General features: G+C 38.3%; 1 pseudogene; it reads left to right on the top strand.

The window, feature by feature from the left end:
* The first annotated feature begins 3,395 nt into the window (after positions 1-3,395).
* LOC141595183 (uncharacterized) lies at positions 3,396-5,117 on the top strand (annotated as a pseudogene).
* The last annotated feature ends 10,266 nt before the right edge of the window (positions 5,118-15,383 follow it).

Raw genomic sequence — 15,383 nt, forward strand, 5'->3', positions numbered from 1 at the left:
GGGCAATGATACTCAAATAGACAATAACGAAACGTATTTAAATGTTAATAAAGTTTAGGTGATACAACAAGGTTCGAAAAACTGTCAAAAGGAATACAACTGTTCTCCAAAAACCAAAGTACTCAAACAACTAAATAAAACACAGCGGAAGACTCTAAGACCGGTGGTGACTCCATCACAGTTATCCCTCGCATAAGCCATCATACCTGCTCAACAACTGCTCACCATCCCCGAATGGATCACCACAGTTTTTAAAACAATTAACGGGGTCAGTACTGATTACATAAAAACAAATGCCACAATGAAACAGTATCACAAACAGCTCAAACAACTCAAACTAATCTCCAGTCTCCATCTCCAATCTCCACACAACTGACTACACACTAAAGTGTGTAGCCCTGCCAGAGTACCTATCGCAACAAGTGCTCCTCACCGCCAATGGGGGACCGCAGCCGTTCCCACCTAAGCCCCGCTCATCTCCATCGAGCGATAAACCCAAGTTCATTAATGTGCACATCCCTTCTGTGGCGGGTTCCACAGAAGGCGAATCAAGAGCGTGAAGCCACTCCCGCAAGTGACTCCACTCAGTTAGGGACGCACCCCGAAGATCACAGACAGATACACAACCAATCACCAATATACAACCAACAACCATCAAAATTAAACCAACAATATAATTAACCAACAATCACCATCACAAACACCACACATTATGTAGCCAATACTGAGTAGGGAAACCCTAGCTACCTGGAAAGCAAACACCAACAGTCGGTCAAGCAGCTAAATCAGAATCTTTTCTCAACGAAACCTCCTCCTATAACATACATATATGCAATTACAACCACATTCAAATAAATCACCCAATACCACCCAATTAGGGTTTAACCATTCTTAACAAAACATTATAAAAATTATATAAAAATCTTACCCTCGACACAAGGATCACAACGGCGTAAAGAACAATGCAATCCGACACTCCTAGCCTTGGGATTGCTAATAATGCAGCGAGAACAATCAACATAACTTCTAATCTTCTCTTTGAATGGTTTTAGAGTGTAAAAGTGTTTTAAGAAAAGTGACAAAAGCTTTATATACTAATCCCGCATTATTAACAAAACCCGTTAATCATCACCCGTGAACTCACTTACTCGATCGAGTAAGTGACTTACTCGATCGAGTGCCCCTTACTCGATCGAGTCCCCAACTTACTCGATCGAGTACCTTATAGGCAGTCTACTGTTTTGCGTAAAAAGCTACTTACTCGACAGAGTAAGCCCCACTCGATAGAGTACCTTAAGACACATAAAACCGTAGTATTACACGAAACTTGAGCGACTTATGACGAAAGAACAAAAGAATTAGAAAATAAAGGTTAAAACAGAATGAAAAACACGTGTCAAAGACGAATTCAAGGGGCTTGATATGAACTAATCGAGCCTCTCAAATTCGGGTTTGAATTTTAATGACGAAAACCCGCAAATATTAGTTATAAGGGATTCAAGTCTGAAATCATTGAAAAGTATTAACAAAAATAAATTGTAACTTGAAATATAAGAATTTTGAAAGAAAGAAGAAGAGAAAACGAAATACAAAAAAGAACAGATACTCGAGGAAGAAGAAGAAAGGCAGCAGCAGAAAGGCAACCTCTGGAAGAGGCGCTGCAGATGATGCGATCCTTCCAGAAGGCGCATCTGCTGATGCGTTTTTTCTAGGACGTCTTTTATTGCTGTTTTGAAAAATAGATTTGAAAGAAGGGTTTTGAAAACGGTGTTAAGCGTACTTGTGATATGAACTTGTACATTAATTAATACAAAATAAAATACAACGAATAAAATTGGGATTTACACCCTCAGACTTACATGTTTGACAAAGCGAGATTAACTAAGTTGTCGTATTAGTGATTGCTCGACTCGATGTAATATGAAAGAGGATTTAGAACAAATTGATTGAGTTGATTAAAGTGTAGTGGTCAGATTGGTCGGTCATGCAAACGTGACTGGTATTCAGAATGATCTGAGCTTACGTGGTTGAGTAGATCAAGCACGTAGGCGTCGAAAAGCAAGAGCGCAGTCTTAGAATGCAAAGGAAGAAGAGAAGGGTGGACACTCGTGTGAAAAATATGTGAGGCGGAGGCCTCTATTTATACTAATCACACGGAGGAATTATGGAAAAAGTACGATTAGGAAAGAAATCCGGAAGAAATGTGGAAACTGGGAAAAAAAAGCTCGGGGAAGAGGCGCAAGAGAACCGCGCACAAGAAAGATTTCGCGGTTGATTTAGGAATTATGGAAGATGTATGCTTCCTTATTCCGCAAGGTAGATATTTTCGTGATAATAGATGAATATATACTACGTATAAATATTAGAATTGTCACACATCAGAAAAATAATCCAAGTTTGGTGAATATATTATTTATAAATAGTAGAATTGTCCCCACTTTGAAAGATTAGTATATGGTGGGGTGATTATATGATTATAAATACGAGTTAACCCACTTATATATTAATCTTTTATTTTTTTTGAAAGAGATATTTTAATAATATGTAAACAAATCATTAGACATAGAATGTAAACATTAAACCCTTATAACAATTGTTTTTTTTTTGCATTATAAATAAGTTAATTACTCAGTTGCAACGCACATGCATTCAAACTAGTAATAACAGCCTAACAACAAAAGAAGGTATATATGAACAATTAGCTAACCAATCGAACAATTAGCTAACCAATCGATCTAAGTAAAATATTAATAGCGGGAGTAGTGAATTTCATCTTAATAATTTTAAGATATGTCATAAAAGAATATATTAATGATATGATAAATTTTTGAGTTATACAAATCCCTAATACTAATATGAATCCTCTTAAGTATATTACTCAATTTAGGAAATATAATATACTCCCTCCAATTTTCTTTTATCTTCCCTTTCTTTTGGGCACAAAAATTAAGAAAGGGAAAGAAAGAAGAAATAAAGTAGAATAAAGTATTGGAACTTTTGGAAGTTGTGAAATTTATAGGCGGGAGAAAATAATAAAGAATGAATAATGAATAGAGAATAGATAAAGTAATGAGAGTTGTTGATTTTTTAGGAGAGAGAAATTAATAAAAAATAAATGAAACTTACCAAAAAAAGAAAGAGTGAAGATAATAATCAACTTGTGTGGAAAAGGAAAGAGGGAAGATAATAGAAAATTGGGGGGAGTAATATAATAAAAATACCCGTATTACCTTATCTCATATTAGAAAACAATATAATATAATATAATGAAAATACTCGTATTACCTTCTCATATTAGGGAACTAGTAGAGAGCGTTGTTGTAAATATAGGTTTTATGCATTGTTATTAACCCACAATTCAATTCGATTGAATAATACAATACAATTAGGGTAGAATGGCGTATGTTGTGCCCTACATACGCGAATTGCAACGACTCAGAGTCAGAGATATCGAAAGTGAGGAATACCAGCGATCGAAGTGGGATGCTCTACGAAAGAGCATTAACGGGTTAGTGAACAAGGTTAATACTAGTAATATCAACAACATAATTCCGGAGTTATTCAACTTGAACCTAGTTCGAGGAAGGGGATTATTTTGTCGAAGTTGCATGAAATCGCAACTCATATACCCCGGTTTTAGCCATGTTTATGCTGCATTGATCGCGGTTGTGAATACAAAATTCCCTGAAATCGGACATCTTCTAGTTCGAAGGGTAGCTTTGCAACTTAAAAGAGCGTACAAGAGTAATAATAAGCATCAAGTCAGTGCTTCAGTTAAATTCATCGCCCATCTCGTAAACCAGCAAGTCGTTCATCAAGTTGTTGCATTAGAGTTGCTGACGGCTCTTTTAGAAACGCCGACTGATGATAGTGTTGAAGTCGCAGTGGAGTTTGTTAAAGATTGTGGGTGCATTCTTGAACAACTTTGCCCTAAGCCTATGCATCCCATCTTTGACAGATTTCGCGGGATTTTGTACCAAGGAGAAATTGATAGGAGAGTCGAGTTTATGATTGAGGATTTGTTTGCTATCAGAAAGGGTAAATTTCAGGATTATCCATCTGTTTTACCTGAACTCGATCTTGTTAATCCGGAAGATCAGATTACCCATGAGATATCTCTATGTGATGATCTCGATCCTGAGACTTGTCTCGATGTTTTCTGGGGGGATAGCGACTTTGTCAAACGAATGAAGAATTTGATGCTCGTAGAGGGGTCGACGAATGAAGGTGAATATAAAGATTATGAAGACGAAGATGAATATGATGCTAATAACAGAAACCTTGTTGAACTCCGTAGAGAAATATATTTGACGATTATGTCGAGTAATGATTTTGAAGCAGTTGGGCATAAGTTGCTTGAAATAAAGCTTGAACCCGGACAGGAGATGGAGTTGTGTAAAATGCTATTGCAGTGTTGCATCCAAGAGAGGATTTGTGTTAGATTTTATGGTTTATTGGGTCAAACATTGTGTATGATACATCAAGTGTACCAGAGTCATTTTGAGATATGTTTTGTGGAGCAATATTCGACGCTTGATCGCCTGGAGACGAACAAGCTGCGCAATCTGGCCAAATTCTTTGCTCATTTGCTAGGGACTGATGCTCTTTCATGGCGTATCTTAGCTTACGTCAGGCTGACAGAAGACGAAACCACTTCCTCATCTCGAATGTTTATAAAGTTTCTTTTCCATGAGTTGGCAGAGCAGTTGGGTGTCCCTTTGCTTAATGAACGGTTAAATAATGATCCATCAATGAATGACTTGTTCGAGTCTATTTTCCCGAGAGATAACCTGAGGAACACCCGCTTTACCATGAACTTCTTCACTTCGATTGGGCTTGGTGGGCTGACGGGGAGACTGAGAGAATTTTTATTAGAAGATGCCATCCAGGGATCATAATGCAACAACTGGAACCAGGTTCGTCGAGTTTGGAAGATCTAGAGAATCTACACATTTACTTCCAAATTTTGTCATAGATCTTCGACAATCTTTTTAGTTTTCTTCTATGTACTTCCCTGTATTCGATTTTAGTTCAACATTTTCAGTTTTCGTATGATTTAGTTACTTACCCGTACTTTTATATTTTTTGGCAGGCCCTGCCTGAAGTCGTCCGTCTGTATAAGCTTAGAAGTTAGAACGGGTAAATGCAATTTGTTAATTTACGCAGATTAAAACTTCAGCTAGAATGCGGTCTAACAGCTAAAAATTGTTTCAGAAATAGCTTTCAGATTGTAATAAAATGAGCTCAGATAATAATCCACATTATACACAAAAACGAACACAAACTATTGCTCAAGCTGCGCGTACCAAATACCCTCGATCTTGACATCCTTGGGAGTTTTCGCCCCCAAATCAGTATCAGATGGCTGAAGGCTTTGGAAAACTCCTATAACCTCCCCTGTTTCCGGATTGCTCTTTGTCACACTCAAGGTAATAGTCCCTTTCGATGAAGCAGTATTCTTGACATTCTCCTTCTTGAGCTCCTCTTCATCTCCTCTACCGCCAGCTAGGAGTGCAACTGCGTTGTCGTAACCACTGGATCCACCTCGGCCCTTTGGGTCTAGGAAGGAAGAGCCACGGTAAGATGGTCCAAGGAATTCTCCACTGAAAGCTTCAGGATTGCCAGATGCAACCAGTTGCTTGACAGTGAACAGAAAGGGAACACGCTCGCCACCAGGCAGTTGAACAGTGACAGCAACATCACTACGCCAATTCAGCGCATTAACAACAATCTGATAACAACGGTTTACTACAAATTATAACGGAACATAGATCATCGTTGCTCAAATATTGGAAGCGCGCAATTAAGAGAAACGGTTTTCAGTGAAACCGTTATTAAAAAAACATTACAACGGTTCTGGAGACGACCGTTTTCTAAAATTATCAACGGTTAACTAAAAAACCGTTATAGAATATTATTGTCAACGGTTTGACTATAGCAGTTGCCAGATTTTGACAACGGTTTTTCTCTAACCGTTGTTACATAATTGAAGAACGGTTTTGACCGTACCATTGTCTTATTTTTGAGAAGAACGATTTTATCACAACTGTTGTCATATTTTCAAATCATTAGACTGTTGCATCCCGAACCAATGCATGCAAAAAGTTATAGCTTGCTAAATACTACTCCCTCTGTCCCGGTCATTTGTTGTCCTTTTCCATTTTGGGGTGTCTCGGTCATTTGTTGTCCTTTCTATTTTAAGAATTAACTTGATGAGTAATTTGATCATTCTCATTCAATTTGTTCCACTTGTCATTTAGTTATTGGCCTTTTCCTCATTCCTTGGTCTTTGTGCCAAAACGAAAGGACAACAATTGATCGGGACGAAGGGAGTAGTTAATTTGGACTATAAATATGTCTTCATAATGTTTTAGTTGAATATAAAAAATCTTTCCTTCTCTCTCAAAAACATTTACTCTTTTATTTCTCTCTAAAATATATATAATAATATGGCTGGTTTACCGGAACCACGATCACGTTCTCGTTACGTCTTTCCTTTTACTTACATTGTTCATAATCTCTCGGTTCGTTATGAAAATAGAAAAGGTGTAAATAAGGATTTTGGGTGGATGAGGTTAATGCTTCATGACTGCTGTTTCACTGCGGTTAAAAGAGCCCACCCTGTATTGACTAACATGCAAAGTTTTTTAAGATTCGCTTTTATCGAGTTTGACGAAGCTCACTACCATGAAAGTTTTCGTCGGGCAAGAAAATTAGGGGCTAAATTTGCGGGGGAAGATGCGGGGAAATAAACTTCTATTCGGATGCTAGAGAAAAGGGCCCTTTTCTGTGGGTTGCGGCCAATGTTGAACATCTTCTACTGAGTCATTACATGAGGCATCACAATCTTGTCACCGTGCCTTTGTCATGGGCGACAGAGGCAATTCCACCTGTGGTGGCCGTAGAAAATAAAGGGCCTCTCTAAGACTTGTTTTCTTTACCAAACTTCATAAAGATTATCCTTCGTCGTCATATTCTAATAATTAACTAAGTCTTGCTTAGCTTTTAACTTCTATCTAGCTATAACAATGAAAGTTATATTATTTGTGGTAATTTTTTTCCTAGTGATGAATTGAAGCTTAATTATTTATGGTTTTTAATTGTTAAATTTGCGTTCGCGTATTTAAAAATTAAACAAAGGAAGCAAGATAGAATTGAAATAGAACCATACGAGGTAATTTGATCTTAAAAATTACTCCATATATATCAAACAAATAAAAAGAAAAAACACAAACTAATTAATAATCAAGAAACAGAATACGGAATCCTTTGACAATATCACTAAAAACATCTCTTTTACCTTGAACTCAATCCACAGAGTCGTTTTCCCATTCCAATGGCATTGTACCTAACTCGTAAATACGACCGTGTACATAAAAATACGACACTCGTCCACGGTCATATTCATTCGCACCCATAAATATGGGCCTACCAGTTCATTATTGGTATCAAAGCAGAACCTCGAAGCATCATTGTTATTAAAAGCCCGCTCCAGTTTGCGAGCTTGACGGGAGCATTCTCGCTCCTCACCCCCTCCGAACTCGATGAGTGCGAAAATCTTGAATGATCCATCATTCGTAAGAACCGGGTGGATAGCTTGAACCAAATCCAATTCGGCAGTCCGAATAACCCCTATTAACCAGTTAAGGTTAAACGAGAGTATTCACTTCCCATCTTTGTCCTCTGTGAATGGGAGATTGTGAATGATGCACATCAAAGGTTTGACATACAAAATTCTAGCTTGGGGTACAATATCTTCAAATGGTTCTTCGAACGATTCGACATCAGATTCGAACTGCGATCCTTCATCAGATGAATAAGACGACATAATGAATATATAGGTTGAATATATAATTAGATATATTAAAAGAAGAGTTTAGATTTTGTTGTGAATATTAGAATCTTAATTAGGGCTCTAATTTATATAGGAGTTTAGAGTTGTATTGGAAACGGTATAAAATAAATAAACGGTTTAGTTACCATTTTCAATAGTGGTTTAATGATATTATTCACGATGAGGAGAACCCATATAATAATGAGTACTCACCTAGATTAATACATCTCGCTTTCGGTCCTAATGTTCGTGCAACCTTTTATAGCGGGTATGTGATCAATAATAATGGGTACACCTTCTACACCGGCTGTAACATCCCACGGTAATTGAAGAGGTCCAGTGATAGGCTTAAATGACTAGTGCTTAAAGGGATTAGAAATACTACTCATATCAACAAAGTGCACTTTCTTTTATGGTCATCCATGCGAAAGAACTCCAAAGTTAAGCGTGCTTGACTGGGAGTAGTCTTAGGATGGGTGACCTCCTGGGAAGGTTTCCGGGATGCGCATGAGTGAGGACAAAATGCGCTATAAAGGACCTGTGTTGATCTGTGGGCCATGTACACAGCCTGGTGAGCTATCATAAGTATAATAACCGCTCCCGACCCGGTTTGGGCCGGGGTGTTACACCGGCGATCAAGATAAGTTAACCACAATGCAAAATAACGGAGTTTGCTTAGAATTTGAGGCAATGTACTTTGCTAGTTCGAAGGGTAAACATCTTATTTTGGGTACAATGCAATATTATGGAGTTAAACCCACAATAGGGTCTATACTTTACAAGTTTTTTGCATTAAGGACCTATACTTATTCCGTTTAGATTTAAGGACCTAAACTTAATTCTGTTTAGCGTAAAGGACCTTGTACTTGTAAACCGGCATGTTTTTGAGTTCCACTAAACAACGGTACTGTAACACCCCCATACTCCAAGTGCCTTACCAGGACCACTCAGGTATAAGGATATTACCATCTCGGTTGCCCGAGGCAATGAATATCATAAGACAATAAAGAAACGTACTTTAAAAGTAATTATAGTTTAAGTGATTACATGTTCAAACCAAAACTGATAAAAGGAAATACAAGATCTCAAAACTATCTACTATCAAAATACTATCAAGCGTCGAGACACAATGGAAGACTTCTAAGCGCAACGTGGTGACTCATCCCGATTATCCCATACGCATCGTCTCATACCTCGCTCAATAATCGCTCACCACCCCGAATGGATCACCACGGTTTTTAAAACATTTAAACGGGGTCAGTACTAATCACACAATTTATATGATCCAACAACACAACAAACAACATAGCTCAAACAAATACACACACAATCACACCCACTCCAATCAATCTCCGTCACCGATCGTCCACCGGACCGGCCCGCCAGTGGGGGACCGCAATGTTCCCACCTAAGCCCCGCTCATCATACCGAGCGATAACCCCGTCCCATTAATGTGCACATCCCCTTCCGTGGCGGGTTCCACGAAGGGTGAAACTAGGGCATGAAGCCACTCCCGCAAGTGACTCACTCACCGAGAACGCATCTCGAGAAACAGAGACAAACAATCGCCAATCAACAATATACAATCACAACCGTCGAATCAATCAACAATATACAATCACAAACCGTGCAATCAATCAACAATCACTAACTACAGACAATCACCACACATTATGTAATTAATACCGAGTAGGGAAACCCTACCTGGAATGCAACACAAACATCAGACGATCTAGCAAATTGCTCTCAAAACCTTTCCTCTACGAACCCTTCTCCTATACACATAATCATACAATTATCACCTAATCAACATAACCCTCCCAAAACCCCAAATCTACCCAATTAGGGTTTTAAACAAACTCAAAGAAACAAAGATAAAATTGGTATGTAGATCTTACCCTTGATGCAAGGAACACTATGATGCAAAGAACAAGATGATCCGACACTCCTAGCCTTGGGGATTTGCCAACAACGCGACGAGAGAGAACTACGTAACTCCTTTTTCTTTTGAAGGGTTTAGAAAGGTTAAAAGTGATTAAATAACCTGACGGAAACCTTTTATATCAAACTCGCGTTATTAGCAAAACCCGTCAAATCATTCCCCGTAAACCGGCTACTCGATCGAGTAGCTAAGGTACTCGATCGAGTGCCCCCTTACTCGATCGAGTATCTACGTTACTCGATCGAGTACCCAATAGGTCAGAAACTATTTTAAAACGCAACACACCCTTACTCGACAGAGTAAGGCCTACTCGATAGAGTACCCAGAGACTCATAAAACCGTATTATTACAGTCTTCCCTCCTTAAAAAGAACTTCGTCCCCGAAGTTCAACTCATACATAAAAACAACATACTAACTCGGTCAAGACGCAACAAAGCTACTAAGAACTCAAAACAAAACCCCAACTTACAAAACATGAAACCATGAACTCTTAACACCAACTCTACCAACTATTCCTACCTCCACACCTCGCTCACGATGTCGTATCAACTACATCATAAACTCTCTCGCATTCCTAACATCGAACTACTACAAGCACGTCCATGACCTTTTAACACTATCAACCACAACATATACAAATTCATATCTTATGCTACACCAACACTCTACTTCCAAATATACTACCATATGAACAACCATCAAAATCTCTTTTATCCCATCCTACTCCTCTTAAGATAATTGTTACGTCCTCGTAACTCACTAATACTAAATCCTAGATATATCTTTTCATTATCCTCATCACCACCGCATGTCAAAGATAACCACCTATAACCTAAACACTCGCCATGCACATATCCAAGGCTCTCTTACTTAAACATTTTTCATACCTCAACTCATACGGCACACCACCTAACCTATACCATAAAACTCGTAGCAAAATCACCATACTAACTCTCCATTCTTACTGCAAAACAACATACCTCTCTATGTAAGGCACCTATCTCCCAAAAGCATAACTCACGATCTACACTCGTTACGTACACTCACACTAGATCCTCAAGTTCTTTTCTTTATTACCGCAAAACTCATACAAAACTTAACATGACACTAATTCCCAACACCCTACACTCACTGTCCCAAAATCTGATTATGAACCACATGCAGCGTCCAGATCAATACAACACATTTTCCACCAATAACTTACCATGACTATGTCTAAAGCCTCATCTTAAAACAAGATCAAAAGTACTGTAACAACTTCTGACAACTGTGTCCCATCAACATAATGTCACTATACCATGACAACAACGAAAACATATACAACTCTCTTTTATATCATACTCTACCCTCATACCAAACTTAACTGGTAAGAAACATCAATAAACAAAACAACTGTCTATCTGTACAAACTGAAACTCACAGGAAGCAACATCAAACAAAACAACAATTTATGTGTAACTGGTATGTACTTTCGAAACTCGAATCATAATCATCCCGCCTACTCCACCACAACCGGTGACGACATCGCAACACCACCACCAACAGCCACACCGTAGTGCGAAAATACCCGCATCACAACACTAGGTACCGTGCCCGGATCATCACCCGAGGCACCACAACTACACCGATAGACATCACAAAGATACAATACCATAAACAACTGACCCAACATAACTTCTCGGACAAGAAAAACTTACTCAAATCCACTTTACTAAATCACAATGCAACATGTTATATGAATTAAACAGATAATAATCTCATGAACATCATCCTTATCATTTCACGGAATAAACAAGTATCATCCATACACATACAATTTTAACTATCCATGCCAGATCAATCACATTATTACCTTTTGAACCTCATTCCATTAGTATACCGTACCCAACATAAATTACAAAACAATCATATAACAACTTTATAATTATCACACCATACCACTTCTTGTGAGGTCAGAACCTCACACAAACATTTACACGTATCATAGATCCGTAATCACATCCACCTAGTCAATCCTGATCACGTAAGTTACCACTCAACAAAGATTACCTGTCGCCCGAGCTTAACTCATATGCCCCTCATAACATATTCTCCCATTCGCATATCCATCACCCCCTGCCAAATGTAACCATACTATTAATACTCAACTACTAACATCCGCCTCATATAACCACATCTTACACTCTCTCACAACCATACATATCAACCTGGTCTCTGCAAAATCAACCGCTTCAGAATTGTTACCTTTCTAATATACCATCACCCTTAACCACTAGTCACAAACCATAACACTACCACTGTCCGGACATCAAATCCTTATACTCATCTCTATATATCACGATTTCTTTCCTATCTTTGGTTAACATCCCAAATAACGAACATCAAATCCATCAACAAAATTACTTCAACATTCTTCCCAATACCATTCTTAACTGTATCATCATCTAAATCTCCACCAAAATCTCATATCATGCAGATATTCTACCAACTTCTTACTTTCCTGAATTACTCAAAACTCAAGACTAATCATGTTGTCCCAAAACTCCTCTATAACCATTAACTAACATCCTCATGATTGGTAGCACACATCTCGACGACTCCTTAACTCTATATCACATAACTCCGGTCAACATTTTCTTAGTTTTATTCCCCTCATTCTTTTCCTTTACACTCTACAAAATCAATTAACCATTCAACTCCTTATCACTTCTACCTAACTCTTTAGTGTTCTGGTTACGTTCTCACTGCTCCAAAACTCACATCTAATTATTTCATATCGATATCATCTCACTCTTTCTTACCACAAATATTCACTTATTATGTCATCAATCACCCTTGCCACTAATCCATCCATAGAATCAACGTTTACTGTTCAACAATTACATCTCTAGAAATCAAAATTCCTTTCATACCGCTAATTGCCCAAGGAAATCACACAGTAGTTTCATCTCTTAATAAACCAAATCTCCCAAACTCATTCACTGTCTACAAATCCACCTCGCGACATGTCTCCACAAAGTTCACTATATACTACTCTTCTCAACCCTTTTAAAACGAACCTTCACTATATATATTCTTAACCCACACGACTCCTAACCATCCCCCTCCATGATTCTTTACACATCTCAAGATGCCACCATTTGCGTCCCTCATTTCAATCTTTTCATTCTCACGTTCCATAAACTCACATCATCCCTTGCCCACATTTAATTACTTTTGCATTACTCAACGTACAAACATATCGCTCATCTCATCTCACAAAACATGCTCTATGTCTCAATAAACCATAACGATCTTCCTTTTCTTTTTCCACTATCTATCACAACCACGTATAACTCATGTCCTCCCACCGAACTCATACTCACCACAGGTGCCACACACTACACCACAAGATTGGGTAACTTATGCGTCAAGACCAACGTACATGTAAAACAATTCATAAAGAAGCAAAATAAAAACTTTGAATTAAACATAATATGCAACGAATTCAAAAGATAAGCATATGACCCAAAACAGGGGTCACTAGATCGAGTACAGGACACTCGATCGAGTAAGTGACTTACTCGATCGAGTAGGTGAAGATCAGAAGCACGTAAAACAAATTACCAGGGCTACTCGATCGAGTAACTAACGTACTCGATCGAGTCCCCCCCTACTCGATCGAGTACCAAGGCTACTCGATCGAGTACCTACGCATTTCTCAGCACTGTCCAGTTTTCGTAAAACAGTCATAACTCACTCATTTCTTGGTCGTTTTGGGCGTGTGACCTATCGTTAGAATCGTAAAAGGACAAGCTATCACCTCCAATTGGAATCACATTAAAATCATTTATGCATCTCAAGTTATAACAGTTTAAAGACAACCTCCCTATAATCGAAAACACAACTACTTGATTTTACTTCCCAACAACCTAAACGACAACATGGTAAACAAAAACAACTCAATGCTCATAAAACCAGTATCCCTAACCACATGTTACTAACTTCAAAATCCAAGCAACAAATAACTCGATGCACATATATCATTCAACTTACCAATCACATATTACCCACATGTTTTTATTATATAACTTTACGTAAACCAAATCACAATTATATGACATCAAGTATCATATTCACATGTTACTAGCATAACAACTTTATAAAATCTCTCCCATCATACAACATGCGTTATAAAAAAAAATATCATATTATCATGCAACAATTATCATCTTTTCCACCAATTATTCATGCTCTTACTCAAACTTTCAGCTATATAAACTCGTACAACACTACCAACAACATATATGTATACATAACTCTATGTATAACTCCAATCAAACAAATTTTCTTTCCGTATTTCTATAATGCCATATCGTAAAACAACTATCATACTTTCAATCAATAACTTACGAAATCACATCATCACCATCTTTTCTACACATTCCCCATTCTCACCATACATACATCCACTGATTCATGTCACACATCACTAAATAGGTACATAATACACAAGGTAAACACATAGCGATCCCGACTCATATCCCATAGTGACCGGTTCAAAATTGTAGGGCGAGTTCGCGACTTTAGGACGTCTCCCAAGTCTTTGCATTAGCTCCTACAACTTTTACCCCGGGTTCATTTTATTTGATTCCCTATGTTTATTGGGTTCATTGGTTACAGGTTTCAGGATCGTCTCTCTGATACCATTTGTAACACCCCCATACTCCAAGTGCCTTACCAGGACCACTCAGGTATAAGGATACTACCATCTCGGTTGCCCGAGGCAATGAATATCATAAGACAATAAAGAAACGTACTTTAAAAGTAATTATAGTTTAAGTGATTACATGTTCAAACCAAAACTGATAAAAGGAAATACAAGATCTCAAAACTATCTACTATCAAAATACTATCAAGCGTCAGACACAGCGAAAGACTTCTAAACTGCAACGTGGTGACTCATCCCAGCTATCCCATACGCATCGTCTCATACCTGCTCAATAACTGCTCACCACCCCCGAATGGATCACCATAGTTTTTAAAACATTTAAACGGGGTCAGTACTAATCACACAATTTATATGATCCAACAACACAACAAACAACATAGCTCAAACAGTCACACACACAATCACACCCACTCCAATCAATCTCCGTCACCGACTGTCCACTGGACCAGCCCTGTCAGTGGGGGACCGCAGCCGTTCCCACCTAAGCCCCGCTCATCATACCGAGCGATAACCCTATCCCATTAATATGCACATCCCCTTCCGTGGCGGGTTCCACGAAGGACAAAACTAGGGCGTGAAGCCACTCCCGCAAGTGACTCCACTCAGCCGAGAACGCATCTCGAGAACCAGAGACAAACAATCAGCAATCAACAATATACAATCACAACCGTCTGAATCAATCAACAATATACAATCACAACCGTCGGAATCAATCAACAATCACTAACTACAGCACAATCACCACACATTATGTAATTAATACTGAGTAGGGAAACCCTACCTGGAATGCAACACAAACATCAGACGATCTAGCAGCTGTCTCAAAACCTTTCCTCTACGAACCCTTCTCCTATACACATAATCATACAATTATCACCTAATCAACATAACCCTC

This window comes from Silene latifolia, chromosome 8 (assembly GCF_048544455.1).
Source record: "Silene latifolia isolate original U9 population chromosome 8, ASM4854445v1, whole genome shotgun sequence".
Taxonomy (NCBI): domain Eukaryota; kingdom Viridiplantae; phylum Streptophyta; class Magnoliopsida; order Caryophyllales; family Caryophyllaceae; genus Silene; species Silene latifolia.